Below are 19,725 nucleotides of genomic sequence, written 5' to 3'. Positions count from 1 at the left end.
TGGCCTGGTACGAACAGAAACATGGGCAGACTCCCAAACTCCTTATCAATGGGACAAACAACAGAGTCACGGGCATCCCTGCCAGGTTCAGTGGCAGTGGATCAACCAGACTTTACTCTTAACATCAGCAGCCTGGAGGCTGAGGATGCTACAGTTCATTACTGCTATCAGTATGATAATGGGTGTTCCACAGTGATACAGCATAAAACAAAATCCTGAGCATTGTTTTTGCAAACCAGCCACTTCCTTTGTAGGCAGATGGTTTGGTGGTTGCTCGGTTCTGGCATGTCTGCCTTTATCTTGGAATCTGCTGTTTCTGAAAAATAAAATAGAATAAAAATAAAACACCACAGCAACAGCACTCAGGCCTTGAGTTCAAGGAGCTACACACACACACACACACACACACACACACACACACACACACACAGAGTACTAGAGCATCCCTAAGAGTAAAGATTAACTTTATCACATCTGCCATTTGATCCTGTAAAACATTCAGGTACCTGTAACACAAAAATTTCTACAATGTCTCTCAGCAACCTGACCATATTTTTTTCTACTATTATCTCCCACAAAGAAAGACCCAGAAATCCATGTACATGAATGACTTCCTGTTCCCTACAAATCCTACCAGGACTAAGTGGAGAAATGCAATCTCTCAGGCAGAGAGGAAGGATGGAAATTCAGGGTTGTGTGAGAATGCAGCTGTCCACACATCAAGGCCCACTGACCCATGGCCTAGAGAGGAGATTTGTGATCAAAGCTGAAGCACTCTGAGAGGGTAGCTATAATACTGTTGACAGTAATAATCTGCCACATCTTCAGCCTGCATACTGCTGATAGTAAGGATAAAGTCTCTCCCAGATACACTGCCAATAAACCTGTCAGGGACTCCACATCACCAGAAGTATGTGCCATAGATTAGCAGGTTAGGAGCCTGTCCTGCTTTCTGCTGATAGCAGAATATGTAATTGTTAAGCCTCTGACTGGATTACAGTTCATGTGGCCCATTCTCCTACTGACACAGCCAGAGAGCATGGAGACTGAGTCATCATGATGTCCTCACAGACACCTGCATTCACAAATTGACTCTGGTCATTCATACACGCACACACATTCAAACTTCATCATGTGTACTTTGAAACATACCATTTAAATGCACCTTCACTAAGAGACAGCATGTAATTGTGCCCATAACAGAAATAGTCATTACTTCTTACTACCTCTTTTTAAATTTTATTTTGTGTTCTTTTTATAATGGTGATGTATGGAGGGGTATACAAGAACGTACTGAGGGAGCTGAGGTACATAAAAAAGATATTGAGTACATTTCTTTTTGGATAGTGTCACCACTTACCTTGCCTTCCCTCCCAGTTTTTCCCTCCCATTCACACCCACAAATTGCATCCACCTATTATCTAATTCATTCCACATAGCATCCAGTATCCCTGCTGCATTTGTTTATACTTTGCAGCTCCATCTCTGTGACCCCTTTAACCTCCAAAAGACAAATAAATGAATGGACAAAACAAAAGGAACAGAAACAACAACAAAGAAAATGCTTTTGCTTCCATTCAAACCCTTTTTCATCTCTACAAAAGGTAGTAAATGCATCACAGCAGATAAGTTCTCACTAAACACCCAGAGAAGCAGGGTGATGAGGACCTGGCTTCTCCAGCTCAACTTCTTGCTCCTGCCTGCCTGATGCAGCTCTCTGCTCAAGGCAAAGTCTCACATATAAAACCTGCACAGCTGGGCCAAGCCTCCAGGGACCCATGCAAAATGGTCAGGAAGTAAGGAAAGAAATCTGTGGGCTGTGAGCTGTGAACATACCTGATGCAGGATCCCAAGGATACCAATACAGACAGTGTAACTGTGTGACTAGAAAACCACACAGACATCAATTTGGACATTGTAAGAGCAACTTAGAAGCTTTTCCATCCCACTCTCTTAGATGAATTAATTAAGAGCTCCTATTTTAACTCAAAGATAATTTGAAATGGATTCACTATTCCAAAAGAACTCCAAATTCTAATTGCTAATCTCCTGAAATTAATAATTTTAATTGAATAATAAATCATTGGAAAAAAAGAGAGCAATGAGGAAGGAAGGAAGGAAGGAAGGAAGGAAGGAAGGAAGGAAGGAAGGAAGGAAGGAAGGAAGGAAGGAAGGAAGGAAGGAAGGAAGGAAAGGAGAAAGAGAGAGAGAGAAAGAAAAGTATGTTACTAGTAGCAGCTGAGGGGTTCTTTTTTATATTGTGAAAATACAGTACAGAGGAGTTACATTTACATGGGCAAGATAATGAGTATATTTCTTATGAAGCATTGTTGCTTCATCCTTCTTTGTTTCCTCTTCCTATCCCTTTCCATCCCCCACCAGTCCCCGATCCAGCTTCCATCTGCCCCCCCAACCCGGGCCAAATTTGTAAAGTTCATTTTTTAACATAACGACTTGTACTTTTCATTTTTGCAAAGGGTCCACCTGTATCTCTAGTTAAACAATTTTTTTCCCTTCCCTACCATTAATTATACCACCATCAAATACAGTGAAAGCAGGGGTTATATTGTGGGGGAGGGACATACAAAGCAACAAAGAAATGATTTTATTAATATGATAGAAAAAATGCATGAAAGAAAAAACATTTGAATACATATCTTGGGGATCATTTCGCCTAACATCAACTTATCTGACCTTTTCTGCTTATCTCAGACATATACAAGTTATTGCAAATAATGGAAACCATGGAGCCTATGATTCTTTGAGCCTGGCTTACTTCACTTAATATATTTTTTTCCAAGCCTTTCCATTACCTAACAAATGGGACAATGTCATTCTTTCTGATGGAGGCATAGAATTCCATTGTGTATATATACCACATTTTCTTGATCCATTCATGTACTGAGGGGCATCTGGGTTGGTTCCATATCTTAGCTATGGTAAATAATGCTGCAATAAACATAGTCGTGCTGGAAGCTTTAGTGTGGTCTTGTTTGTGAACATTTGGTAAATGCCCAAAAGTGGGATTGCTGGGTCATAGGGGAGCTCTATGTGGAGTCTTTTGAGGAACCTCCATACTGCTTTCCAATGTGGTTGAACAAGTTTACACTCCCACCAACAATGCAGTAAGGTTCCCTTCTGTCCACATCCCCTCCACCATCTGTTGTTAATAGAGTTCTTGATTAGAGCCATTCTAATCTGCATGAGGTGGTATCTCAATGTTGTTTTGATTTGCATTTCTTTTATGGCTAGGGAGGTTGAGCATTTCTTCATGTGTCTATTGGCCATCCTTCTTTCCTCTTCAGAGAAGTTTCTCTTTATGTCTTTAGCCCACTTTAAATTATTGGGAAGTTATTTCTTTGAAGATTTGTTGTTGGGGGATTTAATTTTGTGAGTTCCAGGTATATTTTTGTTATGAGACCCTTGTCTGTTGTATGGCTAGTGAAGAACTTCCCCCAATTCGTGGGCTTTGTGTTGCTCTTGCTAGGAATATCCTTTGCCATGCAGAACCTCTTCAATTTCATGCAATCCCATTTGTCCAACCTTTCTTTGATTGGTTGTGTTTCTGGGTCTCTATTAAGAAAATTTTGGCCTTTGCCAAGGAGACCTAGGGTTTCTCCTATTCCATCCTGTAATGTTTTCAGAGTGTCTGCTTTGACTCCGAAGTCTTTGATCTATTTAGAGTTGATACTAGTGCAGGGTGATATATAAGGATCTAGCTTTAGTTTTCTAAAGTAGTTAACTAATTGTGCCAGCACCATTTGCTGAAGAGGCTGTCTTTCTTCCATTCTGTTTTTTTAACTCCCTTAGTACTAAGGTGTTTTGAAAACTATGGCTTTATTGTAGAGTTTGAAATTTGGTGTTGATTTTCCTCCAGCAGTGTTCTTACTGTTGAGGATCGTTTTTTGCTATTTGAGGTCTTTTATTGTTCCATATGAATTTTTGGATTGCCTCTTCTATTTCCTTGAAGAATGAGGTCAGAATTTTGATAGGTATCACATTGAATTTGTAGATAGCCTTGGGAAGTATTGCCATTTTCAAGATATTTATCTTTCTAATCCAGGAGATTGGGAGTATTTGCCACTATCTAAGTTCTGTTTTGATTTCCTTCTTCAAGGTTTTAAAGTTTTCATCACAGAGGTCCTTCACTTATTTGGTTAACTTAATTGCTAGGTATTTTATTTTTTGTGGGGCTATTATGAATGGAGTTGCTTTCCTAATTTCAGCCACACTTTTCTCACTGTTGACATACTGAAAAGCCATTGATTTCTGAGGGTTAATTTTATAACCTGCTACTTTGCCAAAGTTTTGAATCAGCTTGAGTAATTTGGGAGTGGAAACTATGTGATTCTGTAAATACAAGATCATGTCATCTGCAAAGAGGGAGAGTTTTACTTCTTTTTCCCTATTTGGATCCCCTTTATGTTTGCATCTTGTGTCATTGCTGTAGCTAGGCATTCTAATACTAGATTGAAGAGAAGTGGAGAGAGTGGACATCCTGGTCTCTTTCTTGCGGTAAGAGGAAATGGCTTTATTTTTTCACCATTAAATATAATGCTGGCTGTACGTTTGTCGTATACAGCCTTTATTGTATTGAGGAATTTTCCATGGATTCCTAATTTTTCCAAAACCTTCATCCTAAAGGGGTGTTTGATCTTGTCAAATGCTTTTTCTGCATCTATTGAGATAACCATGTGGTTCTTATCCTTGCTGTTGTTGATGTGATTAAATATATTAATTGATTGGCGTATATTAAACCTGCTTTGTGTCCCTGAAATGAATCTTGTTTCATCATGTTGTATAATTTTGTGTGGGCTCTGCTTTGAAGGCCTTGTAGAATTTTGCTGTTAAACCATCTGGTCCAGGGCTTTTCTTAGATGGGAGGTCTCTTATTGCAGTTTCTATTCAATGCTTGATATGGGCCTGTTAAGATGGTTTAATTCATATTTTTTAGTTTGGGCATGTCGAAATTTACTAGGTAAAGTTCCATTTCTGCCAAGTTCTGAAACTTATTAGCATAATGGTTTGAGAAGTATTCCCTTATAATGTTCTGAATCATTGTTGTTTCTGTGGTGATGTTTCCATTCTCATCTCTGAGTTTATTTATTTGGGTATGTTCTCTTCTTTTTTGATAAGATTTGCTAAAGGTCTGTCAATTTTGTTAATTTTTTCGAAGAACCATTTTTCGTTTGTTGATTTTTTTCTATAGTTTTTATGGATTCTAATTCATTTAATTCTGATTTAATTTTAATTATTTCTTTCCGTCTACTGGATTGGGGTTTATCTTGCTGCTTTTTTTCAAGGAGGTTCAGATGTCTCATCAAATTGTTGATTTCAGATCTCTCCAATTTTTTGATGTAGGAACTCAGAACTACAAACTTGCCCCTGAGTACTGCCTTTGCTATGTCCTAGAGGAGCTGGTAATTTGTGTGTTCATTTTAGATGAATATCATGAACACTTGGATTTCATTTCTAATCTCTTGGTGATTAAACAGTGTGTTGTTCAGCCTCCATGGGATACAGGACTTTCTTTGTTGGTTTTTGGTGTTGAGTTCTAATTTTATTCCCTTGTGGTCTGAGAGAATGCAAGGTATACCTTCAATGTTTCTGAATTTGGACAAGTTGGCTTTGTGGCCTAAAATGTGATCTATTTTGGAAAATGTTCCATGTGCTACATAGAAAAAGTGTATTCTGATGCTGCTGGGTGAAATATTCGGTAGATGTCTGTTAAATCTAGTTGATCTATGCAGTTGTTTAGATCTGTAGTTTCTCTGTTGAGATTTTGCAGAGTTGATCTCTCTAGTGGGGATAGTGGTGTGTTAAAGACCCAACAACTAATGTATTTGGATCTCTGTGAGATTAGAAAGTAGTATTTCTTCGATAAATTTGGGTGGTCCATTGTGTGGGAAATAGATATTCAAATTTGTAATATCCTCTTGAAGGAGAGATCCCTTAATTTGTGTGTAGCAACATTCTTTATCTCTTGTCACTAATTTTAATTTGAAGTCTATTTTATCTGATATTAAGATTGCAACTCCTGCCTCTTTATGGGGGCGTTTGCTTGGTAGATTTTGTTCCAGCCTTTAACATTGAAAATGTGTTTGTTTTTATGGGCAAGTTGTGATTCTTGAAGACAGCAGATAGAAAGATCTTGCTTTTTAATCAAACTAGATAGTCTATGTCGCTTAATTGGAGAGTTAAGTCCGTTAATGTTGAGAGATAGGACTGAGATGTATTTGGGAGTTCCTGCCATGTAATCCACCTTCTAGGGGGCTGCAGCAACTGGGTTCTTCCTATGGTTCTTGGATTCTCAGTTTGGGTGTAGTTTCTTGGCCTTTACTGTGGTCTTGTTGGTTTTCTATGTGTAGGACATTTTTAAGAATCTTTTGTAGGGTGGTTTGGTGCAGATATATTGTTTTAATTTTACTTTGCTATGGAAGGTTTTTATTTGGCCTTCAGTTATGAAGGAGAGTTTAGCTGGGTACAGTATTCTTGGTTCATAGTTATTTGTCTTGAGGGCATGGCATACATTATTCCAGGCTCTTCTTGCTTTGATTGTCTCTGCTGAGAAATCTGAGGTGATTCTAATTGGTTTCCCTTTATAGGTGATTAATCTTTTCACCTTGACAGCTTTAAGGATTTTTTTCTTGGTCTGAATTGATCCTGTGTGTATTATAATGTTACTGTGGGATGTCCTATTCTGGTCTGGTCTATTTGGAGTTCTAAAAGCTTCTTGTATCTGAATAGCCTATCTTTTTGCATGTTTGGGAAGTTCTCTGCTTGGATCCTATTAAACAAATTTCCTAGACCATTAACTTCTGTTTCTAGGTGCTCCTCTACACCCATTATCCTCAGATTAGGACTTCTGATGGTCTTCCAAGTGTTGGATAGATCTAACATATTTCTTGGATTTGTCTTGGATGATTGTATGTTCTTTCTCTATAATATCTATGTTGTCTTCAATCCCCGACATTCGATGTTCTGCATGGTCTAACCTACTCTCAAGACTTTCTATTTTTTTTTTATTTCATTTCCTTCTAGTTGGTCAGCTTTGATGGCTTCAAATGCTTTGTTGGGGCTTTGTTTTAGATCTTGTATGAACTTCTTAACTTCCTTAATTTGGTGTTCAGTGTTTATTCTCAAATCACTTCGTTGATTGGTTATGGTTTCCTTGGACTGCCATTCCTTCCGTTGGGTCCCATTCAGCATTCCCTTTGTGGTCTCCCTGACTTCTTTCAGCTCTCTGTTTATGGATTCCATGAATGCCTGCTCTCTCAATTCTTGTATTACTCTTTGATTAGCTTCCCCACGTTCATGCAATTCTGGTAGTTCTTTGGAGTGTTCTCAGCCAGCTCCTACAATTCCTATTGCTTTGACTGATCTCAGCCTGCTCATGCCATTCCTTTATTTCTCTCTGAGTGTTCTCAAGCTGCTTATGCAATTCCTATATCAATCTTTAAGTAGCATCCTCATGCTCATGATATTCCTGTATTTACCTTTGGTTTACCTCCTCTCTCTCCCTATCACACTCACACAGAGTCCTTTTCAGGTTTTCAATTTTTTCATTCACCATGTTTACCAGTAGTGTTTGTAGAGCTGTTTGGGAATGCTCCTCTGGATTATTTATTATCTGTTCTGTCACCTGATTATAAATGGGAGTTGAGATACCCAGACTTGCCATTTCTCGTGTGTTTTTCTGGCTTGTTCTGCCCATTTGGTATAAAAGGAACACGAGTTTTGTGCTAGTACACTATTTTAAGGCAAGAATCAGCCAAATTTCTGTAATTGCATAGTCAAAAGTTTGCATATACAATCTAGTTCAACAGATACAGTCTATTCAACATCAAACAACTATGTATTAATGGGCTAAGGAAAGCAAAGAAAAATTTGGCAAACCAGAAATTGTTAGGTTTATTGGAGAAATGTGGGAGAAAATAGAGTTAGAGGGATGTGGAAAGGTAAAAGGAGAGTGAAATTAACCAAGTCCTAATCTCAAACAGGGAGATGGATTGGACAGAATGATAGGAGAGAGAAAAAAAGAAAAAAAGGAGACAAGAAAAAAAGGAAAACCAATAATTGAAATTGAAAAAGTGAAACACTTAAAAATTATGCAAGTGTAAGATTGGGAATTGAGATATCTGGATTTGCCATTTTTCTTGTGTTTTTCCGGCTTACTCTGCCCATTTGAGATGAAAATAACACCAGTTTTGTGCTAGAACACTATCTTAAGGCAACCATCAATCAAAGTTTGCATTTGTACAGTCAATAGTCTACAGATACAATCTAGTTCAACAGATACATCTATTCAACATCAAACAACTGTATGTTAATGGGCTTCGAACCACAGAGAAGAATTTGGAAAACCAGAAATTATTAGCGTTAGGGAGAGATGTGAGTAAAAAATAGGAATAGATTGGTGTGGGGAGGCACAGGGAGAGTTAACTATGTCCTAATCCCAATGCAGGAAACAGGTTGGGTAGGATGCAAGTAGAGAGAGAGAGAGAAAAAGAAGAAAGGGAAAGGGAAATGAAAAGAGAACAGAAAAAAATAGAAACGTAAAAATTAATATTATTATGGAGATTAAAAGCCCATCTATTTAGAGAGGAATGTGAGTATATTAAGAGAAGGGAAGGGACATAGAGGAGAAGTGAAAAACTTAAAAAAAATGCTTAAAATATTATATAGGTATAAAGAGGTAGTACTGCTATTAAGGAATTTAGGTCTCAGAGGTTTTGAATTGAGTAATAAATTTGTGGATTAAGTGTGTACACAATGGGGGTTAAGGTCTAATAATCGACTACGGGTATATCTGAGGATGTGCAGAACAACAATTAAGTCACATAAAGAATATCAAAAGAGAGGAAAAGGTGAAAAGGATAAGAAAGAGGGAAAAAAAGATCAGAAGTTCAGTAGAGCTAGACAAAAAACAAAAAGATAGTTCAAAAAGAAAGAAAAAGAGAAAGAAGACAAGAAAAGAAAGGAAAACGCACATTCACGTATTCCTAAAATAAAAATTATAAGAGGAAAAAAAAGTTACTGGAAAACAATTATTTTTTCACAAAAGGCAAAAATTAAAGATTAATAAATTTTTAGAAAAGGAAAAAAAATTTATATATATATAAGATACCAAAAAAAATGAAAGAAAAAAAAAAGAAAAGAAGAAGAAGAAAAGAAAAAAAAAAGTTCTTTGATTCTTTTTTTTTATTTTTTTGGGAGGGGTGGGAAGAATCCTGTATCTCCCTTTTGTCTGTAACCAGCCTTTTGTTGGAGTCTCTGTTCGGCTTGAGGTCCTGTGGCTTGATTGGTTTCTTAAGTCAGTTTGTTCGAACAGGCAGAAAAATGCTCTGCTTTACCCAAGATTTTGAGATCCCCCTCCCAGATTAGGACACAGGAGAGAGAAAAAAAGAAAAAAAGAAGACAAAAAAAAAAGGAAAAACAATAATTGAAATTGAAAAAGTGAAGCACTTAAAAATTATGCAAGTGCAAAGAAGTACTAGTGAGAAAAGAATGGGGATAGGCTGAGAGGAGGAGAGGGATAGAAAGAAGACCTGAAAAACTAAAAAATAACAATATTAAAATATTGTATAGGTATAAAGAAATAATACTGCTATGATGTATTTTAAGCCTAAGAGGTTTTGAATTGAGTAATAAATTTCTAGATTAAGTGTGTACACAATGGGGGATAAGGTCTAATAATCAACGACGGATATATCTGAGGATGAGCAGAATTGCAATTAAGTCACACACAAAATAACAAAAGAGAAGAAAAAGTAGAAAGAATGAGAAAGAAAGAAAAGAAAAAAAGGATGAAGGACCAAAAGGTCAATAGAGATTGAACAAACAAATAAAAGGACACACACATATACACCTAAAATAAAAATAAGAGGAAGAAAAAAAAAAGATTAATAGAAAACAAATTTTTTTAAAAAAAATACAAATTAAAAAAAATTAAAAGATGCAAAAAAAGTATTCTTTGATTTTTTTGGGGGGGTGAGAGGTTAATGGTAAGATCCTCTATCTCTCCTATGTCCGTAACCAGTCTCTTGGTGGAGTCTCTGGTCTGCTTGTGGTGTTTGGTTTCCCTGTGGCTTGATTGGTTTCTTAAGTCAGTTTGTTTGGCAAGCAGAAAAATGCTCTGCTTTACTCAGGATTTTCTGATCCTCCTCCCAGGCTAGTTCAGTGGGAGAGGGATCTGTTTTGAGTATCGCAAAAGAGGGAGATGGCTGTTTCCTCTAGTTTGGAGATGCTGTGATGAGGCTAGGTTCTGGATAGAGTTGAGGCCTTTCAGCACACAGTAGCTTTTTCCTGAGGGTCTAGCTTCTGAGACACTCACAGAGCCCAGCCTATAGCATTTCTCAGGGTTTATTTTTACTGAACTTCAATTGATTGTGTAGGCTGCAATAAGGAGGGGCAGCCTCTGGCTCTGTTTAACCAGTGAAGAAAGTCACTCCTCCGTAGGTGGAGTGCTCTCTGCTTAGGCTGGGTGACTTTCTCCTGGGTGGAGTTGAGCCTGGCAGGTCAGATTAGGTTCCTGTGACCTGCTAAATGGCTCTTTTGTTTTCTTCCAAGGCTTGAGTTGGAGCTAGCTGCTCAGCTCGGCCTTTGTCAGTATCAAAGATGAAGATCTCTGTATGTGGGGGGGAGGGTGGCCTTCCCTCCTCTGCCCCCTGACAAGGAGTGAGGATGTCAGCCTTCTACTCATGCTGGAGTCTTGGTTCCTGGATCATCTCTGGTCTATGATCTGCAGGATGAAGAAATCTGCTCCTTGTCAGTTCTTGCTGGTGTTGAGTAGAATCCGCTTGCCTGCTGCATCTGCCTCCTTTGTCCCAGACTCTGTGTTGTAGGTATGGCAGCTATGGCCAACGCCACAGCCACCGCAGCAGCAACAGCCACGGCTGCTGTCAAGTGTTCAGATCTGTCCTCTTGCCTGGATTTTCCCTCTCTGGTCAAACTCTCTGTATTGTGATGGCACACGTGGTGTAATTCTCTGGCCTAGAACTGTTCACTGAAACACTAAAACTGCTTTCTATGCGAGAGCTTGTTTAGCCTCCAGCATCACCTCAGCCATCTTCCCAGAAGGTTTTTGAGGGTTTCTTAACACACTCTGTCTGAATGCATTCTGAAAAGACTAAGAAGCAGATGGCACTGGTTTCATTTGTCCTCCATTCCTTGTCCAGATGCTGCAATAACAAGATATATTCATGTTGGGCTATGACATCTGAGGAAAGGATATGACGTATCCTAACCTCAAACATGAATCTACTAGACAAAACTTGAGTGAGAGGAGTGAAAAGTGTCTGTGTTGTGTCCATTTCCTATAATATCCCTGTCTTGTCAATTACAATGGAATATGTTTATCTTTCTTTTCAGTAATGGAAGTGTAAATTTCATATACTTGAAAAATAAATCATTTCAGGTCTGAACATTGTTTCTGCATTTATTTGCAGTCTCTCCTCACCATCTTTTATGCAACAAGAGGACGGGAACTTACAAATTTATGAGCCAAAATAGACTTCTTCAAACGTGTTGTGTAGTTACTGTAACAGAAAGCTCACAAGCATGGTGAATTAACCAGAGTAAATCGTATCCCTTACTTTTATTTCTGCTTCTTTTATTTTTCTTTTTTTAGTATCTTTATGAACTTGTGGAAGGGAATTTCAATGTATCATGTCAATTTATCAGTGCATTTTGTTCAATGACACCCATTTCATTCTTCTTCCCATCTCTCAATACTCATGCCTTCAATTTACCTAGTTGCATTTCTATCCGGACCCAAAGAAATATATGCTGCATGGTTTTTCTTATTTGTAATAACTGTTATATATATATAGGATATTCTTCACATCCAGGCTTTTAACCTCTGCTTGACTGTGCTGAAAGATGGCCAGAGCTCATCATGCTATACATATATTTATTTTCTGTCAAATTGGAGGTAATTGCCGGAATAAAAGAAAATCAACATGACGATTGCATTGTTTGAACCTTTGAAACCACAGAATTTAGAATGATATTTTCTGGGAAAGGGAAGCCCAACAGAAAGCAAATTTGGAAGGTATACTGGTCTTCAACTAAAAACATTCCTTAAGGGGTTAGAAATGTGTAATTCTGAATGAGAAGGACAGGCAGGAATAGAGGTGCGAAGTTAGGACACAGAATGATCATTAAGCAAGTTAATACACAAATAAAGACATTCTGGGCCTTGGAAGGGAGCCCAATATCTAGAAGTCAAAAAGGACTAGCAACAACTTACATGGACCCTGAAAAGGAGCAGCTAACTACATTGGCGTAGAACTCTGTGTGATATTCCAGAACCAAGACCCTGTTTAAAAAACACCTTTTCCATTTTGAAATGTTCAATTAATGTATTGATTGAAGAGAAATGTTTCATTCATGGTAGGTTGATATTAAATGGCCCATGTTTTCATGTAGAGATTCACAACTCTCTCGGATCAAGTTGAAAACTTGGAAAATAAATTATTTACCAAAAAACAAAAAGAAAGAAAAGCAAGTTGGCCAGACAACAATGGCTTACCATTTATACTCATATATACTCGCAAGGTTGAAGTTTGAGAAAAAAACAAATCTGACATTTTCTCATCTCCAAATATCCATGGAGAAAATTGGAAATAGAGGCATCATTCAAATGGTGGAGAGTAATCCCTGAACTCAAAACCCAACTAAGAGCAGAGCAGCAAGAGCCCTTCAGTTGAACACCAGCACAGGAGAGCAGTTTGGAGGTGATGGAATGTTGGCCTTTGCTGCCTCTTGCTGAGCAGCTTCATGAACGCAGTCTACTGAGGATTGTTCATCATCCTTCCTCTTCCAAAATATCTTAAATATTTACCTTCCACAAGTCATTTACTACAATAAGTTCAGAACTGATTTCAAAATCATGCATATGTATGTGTGTGCACACACACTGGGACACGATCAATTATATAGGAATCTAGACATTAACATTCAGACGCCAAAGGAGGATATGAATAGGAGTGGTACACAAAGCCTCAACAGCGATGTACAAATGATCATATAAAATGCTATTCTATGAAATGAATTCCAAGAAAAGGAAACAAGAGATATTCTTTAGTTGCCATTGTTGCTGCTTTTATTTTCCTTTCCTTTTGTCTTGTTAGTTTGCATTTGGGAGGTTAAGAGAGGCACATAAAAGGTAGAATAGAGATGAACAAATACAACAGTGATACCTACTTGACACTGTATGGAAAATGAACTGGATAAATTGTGGGTGGGGATGGGAGCAGAAATCCAGGAGAGTGACTGAGGAGAGACATGGTTCAATAATAATTGAACCTGACTCATGAAACTATAACCTCTCTGTGTATCAACTCTACAATAACATTTTTAAAAACTCAGCATCCCATCATTTTCATATATTAGAAAGGATGCCACTTAGAAATTTTGCCTCGTTGATTTCTAGTACTATTCTCATCACTTGAATTCACTCTACCACCCGTCTACTTCAACCAACAGTCACAGACTGACTGCTCAGAAACTGCTCTGTACAGGGAAAGCAACTCCATCATCTGGTACTCTATAGTGTTTTCATTGCAAGCTTATGGCACAGCTGTCAATACATCTAATAATTAGACATAGTAACAGATACACAACAAGGCAAAAAGCTCCAAGGCATAGCTCAAATACTGTAGAGCCACAATACAAAATTGTCCCAACTGAAATTTTTGTTTCTTTGGTTTTGTTAGTTTTGCTTGCTTGCTTATTTTTACTGGAACTTGCCATATAACTTAGGCAACTCTGGAACTTGATATCTCCATGAATGCTGATATTATTCTCATGTACCACCTTCCCACCATCTACTAACATTTCCTTATTCGCTACAGAATAATTTAGTAGAGTATGCAAGTCCAGTGGGGTACAATCATCTTCACAGACCCTGAAGGAGAAAAAATAAGGACTCAGGAGTATTATATTCTTTTTCTTGGCTCTATGAAAAAGAATCCAATTTCTCACCTTCAGTGCTGACTTCTTCTCAAATTCTCAGATCTGACCTCTCTTAATACATCTTGACCCATCCTTTACACCACCACCTCCTTTCTCTGATATTCCTTACTCAACAATATAAGAACCCTTGGGATGACTTCAGACTGAATCAGATTATTCAAGATATCCTTCCTGTTTGGTAATGTTTAACTAAATCACATCTCCCAAGTTCTTTTGGATACACGTGTTAACATTGGTAGGCTTAAGGTACTTGAGCATCTATTTCTCCTGAGGAGTAGGTAGTATTCATCTCTAACAACTGTTCTCATCTCCTTCCAAACTTTTTTCCTCTGAAGTAGAATGAAAATCATGTGGTAAAAGCTAGGCCGGTGGCTGATGTCTGAAATCCTAGCTACTCAGGAGGCTGAGATCCGAGGATCATGGTTCAAAGCTAGCCTGAGCATGAAAGTCCATGAGAATTTTGTCTCCAGAAATACATAGGTGTGGCTGTGGCTCAAGTGGTAGAGCACTAGCCTTGAGCTAAAGAGCTCAGGAAGAACACCAAGGACCAGAGTCCAAGCCCCACAACTGACCAAAACAAACAAACAAACAAAAACATGGTAGTTTTTAAATCAACAGAGCACAAAGAAATCTCAGGTTTAGATACTGAAACCTATGAGGTTTAAAGTCTGCAGCAACCTTCTGTCACTGTCTTCTATGTGAGCTTCATGTTATCTACAAAGTGGTCACAGAATCCTTGCGTTGGTGAGTCCGAAAACAAAATTCCTTGCAGGTAGATTTATTCTAAGAAATGTGTGTAGATGGAAATAAAAGTGTTCTAGAATTCTCTCCATTTTCCTAAACATCAATGAAATATGGTCAAAAAGTTAGATATGTGTCATTCAGGAAAAACCATGTCTCTGTGGAGTTTGTCCATGTGGACTTGGGTGGGTCTTTTGAAGTCCAGCTCCTGCACTTGTATAGTTTTCAGCTCATGTACTGGGGTTTGAATCAGGGCCTCACATTCTTCTTCTTACTTACTTGCTTGGCTGAAACTCTAGCACTTGAGCCACATCTCCAGCCTGACGTTTTACTGGTTAGTTTGGAGATGAAGTCTTGAAGAATTTTCTTCCTAGGCTGACTTCAAACTTTGACTTCTAGATCTTAGCTTCCTCTGAGTAGTGAGGATCATAGGCATGAGACATTGGTCCCCATGGATCTGGACAAATATCTACTTATTACTTGACTTACAAACACTTAACAGTCATTTAATCTTTTGAATTGCATGAATGCTTGAGTACCGTTCTATTTGTGAGTAATCTGAGAGCAGTTACAGTTAAATTTGAATTTGGACACAGAGAGAACAATTCAAATTTCTTCAGCATAACCCACAAGCAAGTCACCATCTTAGAACTCTCTATAGGAAATAAACAGGGACAGGAGAGAGGGAGACCTGGAAGACCAAATAGCAGTGGGGTGCATGTCCCATATGCCAATTTTATATAGAACAGCATGGGGTCAGCAATCAATGATGACTTGAAGCAAAACACAATCTATAGGAAGCTGTTGTTCTCTCTGTTAGCTCTGGCATTTGAGAAGTGTGAGCTGGCAACCTGCTCTCTCAGGAACCTTGCATGGCTATCAGGGACATCTGTTCTCCCCACTCCCTCCAGGAGAAATTGCAGTCTTCACCAAGCACAGCCTCACAGACAAACTCCTCCTTTCATCAAATCCAAAGCTGTATAGTTTGATGATATGGCAATACAAATATGAAGGTTTCACCTTTTTTTTGCAGGTAGAAAATGTCCATGAACTGTGTGAGAATTTCTGCCACTGGAATAATAGTGGTTTGAAGAGGGAAATGCCCATCAAACCCATCAGTAATGAAAGAGATGTCAGCTCAAAGTCACACCGTGAAGAACTTTCAGTCTCCTCCACAAATCTTGCTGATCATAACCTTTAACCCCTCGACATCATGATGATATGACCTCCCCCAATTCAGCAGGCACCCAGGACCCTCCAGTGGGGCCATGCTTCCCAGAGTGGACAAAACAGTAATGAGCAAGGGGATGGTTTAGACAACAGTGAAACTTCACCTGGCACAGGTGACAATGACCATCCAAACAAGGAAAAAGCACTGCAACAAAAGAGATATTTTCCCCTGATTAGCAACAAATGTTATGAGAGCCTGGCTTTTCCAGTACCTCACATATTCCTACCTTTCTGAAGAGCAAAAGATACAATTCATACAAGACAAAAGACTCATAATTCTTCAAGTACACAACTGGTTTATTAATGCCAGGAGGAGAATAGTGCAGCCTATGATGGACAATCAAATTAAGCAAGTGAGCCTGGCTGAATATAATCCTGAAGGTCAAACAATGCAGAGCTTTGTATTGGACAATCAGTAACATATTAGAATGTTGACATTTAACATCAAAGTTCAGACAATTGATATTATGTTTTCTTTTTCTCATTTTTCATCAAGCAACAAAGGACCAATACAATAAGAACACAAATGTGAAAGAAACCATGGGCTTACTGAAAAAGTTCTGTCTAGGTAAAGATCTTCTGGGAAAAGATTCCAAGAGTTATAACTAGAGTAATATATAAATAAGAGCTAAGTTAAACTTGTACATTTCTATTGATCACTCCATTATCTTGCCTCAAATTGTTATAGAAGGGAACATATATGTATATGGAGATACAGGTGTTTGTGTATACACACATACACACACATGCACACACACACGCACACACACTTGTTTTCTTCTATGTATATTGTTACCAAAAGAATGACTATTTTTTAAAAAAAAGGATGATTGTTTGGTTCATCAGTGAATGCACTGCCCAGGAGAAACTGGATATATTTTATATTATATGACTGTTGGGTCATGCTCAGGAGCATGACAGGCCTTGGATAGACCTTGTCACTCATCACTAACTCCAGCTTCAAGAATGTATATACACTTCTCTAAGTTGGGGAGGGGAAGGGAAAAAACAAAATGCTTAAATTGGGGTACAAGTTGACTCATTCTAACAGCAAGATGTACAAGACACTATGTTGAAAAATGAACTTTACAATTTAGGCTGGGAGGGGGGAATGTAGTTGTGGAAGTGGGAGGGAAGGGATGGTAGAGGAAAAACAAAGGAGAAAGCAACAATGCTTGATAAGAAATGTACTCATTACCTTGCTCATGTAAATGTAACCAACCCCTTTATACAGTACTTTTACAATAAAAACATATTTTTAAAAAGAATGTTTTCATACCCAGCTTTCCTTCCTCCATAACCTGTCTGTTAGTTTCAATACAGATCTTTATATAGTTTTTGCTTCATGAATCAATTCTTATTATGATTTTGAGGGACTCATCTTCAAAGAGCTTACAATGAGGATTTAGAGACAGAGCAGGAGATCCTTCCAGTTCTTAGTCTAGGCTGGGGCCAAAACAATCTTTAGATGGGCATCTTTGCTCAACACAAAAAGAAGTTTTGAATGCTCACTGCACCACAACTACTTCTTTATCTGAAACTTAGAGTACGGAAGATTCAAAGGAGCAAGAGAAGATAGTAACAAAATTCATAGAGTTGGGTCTATGGATTGTTTCAGGTTAGATATTCTATATATTTAGTTTAGTTGGAAAATAGAAAAGAATGTGTGGTTTTATATGTTCATGAAAGGTTTTCTCAGCACTTGATCGTCCTTAGAAGAAAATACCATTCCCTTTAAGCTTTGTCATAGTTTCACTAAAATATTTATTTGAGGAATGTGAGATTATGTTGAAAAGGTGTTAAATCTAAAACTGTGGGCATTTACCCAAATGATCACAAACAAGGCCATACTAAAGCTACCAGCACAACTATGTTTATTGCCGTATTATTTATCATAGCTAAGATATGGAACCAACCCTGATGCCCCTCAGTTGATAAATGGATCGAGAAAATGTGGTAAATTTATATATACAATGGAATTCTTTGCCTCCATCAGAAAGAATGACATTGCCCCATTTGTTAGGAAATGGAAAAACTTGGAAAATATTATATTAAGTGAAGTAAGCCGGGCTAAAAGGAACATAAGTCCCATGGTTTACCTTATTTGCAATAACTAGTATATGTCTGGGACAAGCAGAAAAGGTCAAAAGTTAAGTGAAATGAACCCCAAGATAGGGACACAAGTGGTTTATTCTTTCTTGCTATTGTTCCTAAAATATTTATAAGGAACCATGTGATTTTTTGTATGTTCCTCCTCCACAGGATAACCCCTGTTTTCACTGTATTTGATGTTGGCCTAATTTAGGGAGGGTAAGGGAAAATAAAAATTGTTTAAATAGGAATTACAGGTTGACCCATTGCAATAATGAGATGTAAAAGACACTATGTTGAAAAACTAACTTTACAATTTAGGTGCCGTAGTTCAGGGGGAGGGGGAAGTGAAATGGTGAAGGTGGGAGGGAAGAGATGATAGGGGCATGAGGAGGCAACAATGCTCAATAAGAAATATACTCATTAATTTGCTCATGTAACTATAACCCCTCTGGACATTATTTTTACAATAAAAAAAATTTTAATGAATAAGTTAATACATTATTTTTGAAAAAAGTGTGTCATCAAACATGTTCTACTTAATGTTTTAGGATAGGTCAAATATCAACAAATCCAGCTTGGACATGTATTGCCAGTTGTATCCAGTGGACAATATTCCAGTGGAAAAATTACTCATGACATGTGTTCATATTGCCAAGAGGGGTAGGAGAATATGAGACACTTTACAGAATTTACTGAATTTCCTTCACCTCCTCTTTTAGTGGATCATAGGGGAAAAAACTTCACTATGTCTTGGAGGAAACTATCAGCAGCTAGAAATTTTATGAAATATTGCAAGTTGTGCATGAAGTTATACATCAACAAGAATTGAAAGAACTTTTTTAATATAAAAAGTCAGATGCAAAAGTACCACAACACTTAAAAATGGATAATAAATTATTTTGTTGAAGAATTATTTTCAGGGGCTAGGAAGGTGTCTCAGTGGTGGACTGCTTGCCTTGCATGCGGGAGACCTTGGGTTCAATTTCTCAGCACCACATAAGAAGAAAAACCCGGAAGTGGGGTTGAGCCGCAAGTGGTAGAATGCTAGCCTACAGCTGAAGAGCAGAGAGACAGTGCCCAGGCCCAGAGTTAAAACCCCACAACTGTCAAAAAAAATTATTTTCCTACCCCAAGATATGAGCACAAGAGGCTTTTCCTTGTTGTTGTTGTGTTAAATGTACTATGTGTTTTTCTTTTGTTTCTTTTCTGTGTTCTACCCCCTATGTAAAACCACTGTTGTCACTGTATTTTATTTTGGTACTCTGGATATTGTATATACATTTATCTATTTTGAGGAATGGAAGGGGTATAACATAATGATGAAACAAGGACACAAGATGACCCATTGTAACAATGAGACTCACAAGACACTCTGTGGGAAATAAACTATACAACTTCGGGAGAGAGGGCGGGGTAGGGGGAAATCAGGGAAGTGGGGAGGGAAGGAGTAGTAGGAGAAAAACAAAGGAGGGGGTAACAATGTTCAACAAGAAATGTACTCATTACCTTACTCATGTAACTGTAACCCCTCTGTTCAGCATCTTTGCAATAAAATGTTTTCTAAAACAGAATTATTTTTCTGCTGTGTGCCAATACCCATGCCGGTAAACCTAGTTAACTCAGGAGGATGAGATTTGACAAAGGAGCTTTGAAATGGGCCTCGGAAAGAAAGCTTGTGAGAAT

The 19,725-nt window shown here is 38.0% G+C and overlaps 1 pseudogene; it reads left to right on the top strand.

Moving 5' to 3' along the window:
* Window positions 1-21: 21 nt before the first annotated feature.
* Window positions 22-16,367, top strand: LOC122116780 (annotated as a pseudogene).
* The last annotated feature ends 3,358 nt before the right edge of the window (window positions 16,368-19,725 follow it).

The sequence above is a fragment of the Dipodomys spectabilis genome, unplaced genomic scaffold, assembly GCF_019054845.1.
Source record: "Dipodomys spectabilis isolate Male_0828 unplaced genomic scaffold, ASM1905484v1 ptg000137l, whole genome shotgun sequence".
In the NCBI taxonomy this organism is placed as follows: Eukaryota; Metazoa; Chordata; class Mammalia; order Rodentia; family Heteromyidae; genus Dipodomys; species Dipodomys spectabilis.
Note: the sequence above shows the minus strand (reverse complement) of the source record. Positions and strands in the feature narration are given on the sequence as shown.